Genomic DNA, 2571 nt, shown 5'->3' on the forward strand with positions numbered 1-2571 from the left:
TATATATTTTTAGTTGTCCGATTAATTTCTTTCTATTTTTAGTAGAGACGGGGTCTCGCTCTTGCTCAGGCTGGTTTCGAACTCCTGAGCTCAGAGGAGCCTCCCAGAGAGCTAGGATTACAGGCCTGAGCCAACACGCCCAGCCTACATTTTTAAATTTTTTGAGACACTCTTGCTCTGTTGCTCAAGCTGCAGTGCAGTGGCTCAATCGCAGCTCACTGCAGCCTCCAGCTGCTGGCCTCAAGTAAGCTGCCTCCAGAGTGTTGGGATTACAGATGTGAGCCACCGCAACAGCCCATTTTTAATTTTAATGAAGTCCAGCTTATCAATCTTTCACGGATCATGCTTTTGGTGGTGCATCTAAAAAGTTGCAGCCAAACCCAAGGTCGTATAGATTTTCTCCTATGTTATCTTCAGGAGTTTTTACAGCTTTGCACTTTAAAGTCTGTGGTCCATTTTGAGTTAATTTTTGTGAAGGGTCTAAGGTCCGTGTCTAGATTCATTTTTTGCATGTGCGTGTCCAGTTGTTCCAGCACCTTTTTTTGGTAGCTAATCAAATTTAGCAGTGGAGGGTTGTATACCAACTTTAATGACACTAATAAGTTCTGATAATCCACTACTATTGTACCAGCCCGTTTTTGAAAGGTTATCTTTCCTGTATTGTGTTGCCTTCGCTCCTTTGTCAAAGAGCAATTGATTATATTTATGTGGTTCTATCCCTGGGCTCCCTATTTCTATTCCATTGATCTATTAGTCTTTCACTAATACTACATCGTCTTTATTACTGTAGCTTTAAAGTAAGTCTTGAAGTTGGATAGTGTCAGTCCTCCAATTTTGTTCTCCTTCAATATCGTGTTGGCTATTTTGGGTCTTTTACCTCTCCATATAAACATCAGAATCAATTTATGAGTATATAAAATATAACTTGCTGGGATTTTGATAGAGATTGCACTGATGTTGACAGAAATATGGATGGTAAAGGAAAAAAACAAAAAAAACACAAAACAAAAAAGTGATCACACTGAATTTGTAAATCAAACCTGGGAAGAACTGACATTTTGATAATACTCAGGCTTCTTATCGATGCCCATGAAATTTTTCTTTCATCAGGTTTGTAGTTTACCTCATGTAGCTCTTGTACGTATTTTATTAGAGTTATACCTAAGTATTTCACTTTTTTGGGGTGCTAATGTAAATGGTATTGTTTTTAACTTCAAATTTCCCTTGTTTATTGCTGGTATATAAGAGAGCAATTGATTTTTGCACATTAACCTTATATCCTGCCACCTCGCTATAATCACTTATTAGTTCCAAAGAGCTTTTAAAACTCTTTCCAAAACTCTGTCTACGTAGAAATAACTGCCATTGACTACAGATATTCAAAAGGACTGGGAATGAATTATGAAAGAAATTACCAAAGTTCACAAAGTATTTTAAGTGATAACAGCATTCCAAGGTAGGAACTATCCTGAGAATAACATTCATTTCAAAGAATACGTCTGTCTCTACCTCCTTATTTTACAAATGAGGCAGTATATGCTTAGGGCCTGAGTTTGGGATCTAGTTAAACAAACATGGGTTCAAATTAAGCTGTACAACTTCTTAGGCATAACTTTGGGAAAATTATTACTCTAAGCCTCAGATTCCTCACCTCTAAAATCTACTTTTAGGAGAAATAAGGAGGTAATGCTTATTGAACATGATGTTCACAACAGTACGGGGCTGAGAAAATTTTAAAACAACAATTAAAAACACCCTGAGGCACAGGGAGATGAGTGATTTGCTCAAGACAAGGGTAAGTCTCATTATGGGTACTTTATAATGAACAAAAATATATTATAGTATAAATATTCCTTTTAGATCTTCTGTAATCAATTCATTTTTGAAGTACTGTATAAATTATTTAAACATATGATAAATACTTACACAAAAGCACTCATTTTTATGACAATGAGTTTTTCCTCTGGATTTGCTTAAATCAAGAAATACTAAAAACTAGCTCAGTTCTCTAGCTCCCAAGTGTCACAGACATAATTACTAACAAGCACCCGAAGTCTTCATTGCTGTGTTTTGGCAAGCTAGGCTTTTTTCAAAAAGCTCCAGGATTAGCAACCTCACCCATCTGGGTTAGCTTGCTTATCTTGAAAAAAAGATGAGAAGTTGCACAGTTTTTCCTTAAGGCCCTTTGCTGTCCCTTTTCTCTTTCTACCTCTTTGACCCTAATGCTCCCTAATATTGCCTCAAAATTGGAACTCTAACCAAGACCTAAAACATGGAACTTTAAAAAAGAAATTTTTTTTTAGAGATGGAATCTCGCTATGTTGCCCAGGCTGGAGTTGAGTGGCTATTCACAGGTGTAATCATAGCACACTACAGCCTCAAACTCCTGGCCTCAAGTGATCCTCCCACCTCAGCCCCCGGAGTAGCTTGGAACTATAGGCACTATACCTGACCATGGAACTTTTTAAAAGGCATTAATTTTATAACACAGAATTTTCTTTTTTTTTTTTTGAGACAGAGTCTCACTCTTTTCCCTGGGCTACAGTGAGTGCAGTGGCGTCAGCCTAGCTC

Source organism: Propithecus coquereli, unplaced genomic scaffold (genome assembly GCF_000956105.1).
Source record: "Propithecus coquereli isolate 6110/MARCELLA unplaced genomic scaffold, Pcoq_1.0 Scaffold59, whole genome shotgun sequence".
In the NCBI taxonomy this organism is placed as follows: Eukaryota; Metazoa; Chordata; class Mammalia; order Primates; family Indriidae; genus Propithecus; species Propithecus coquereli.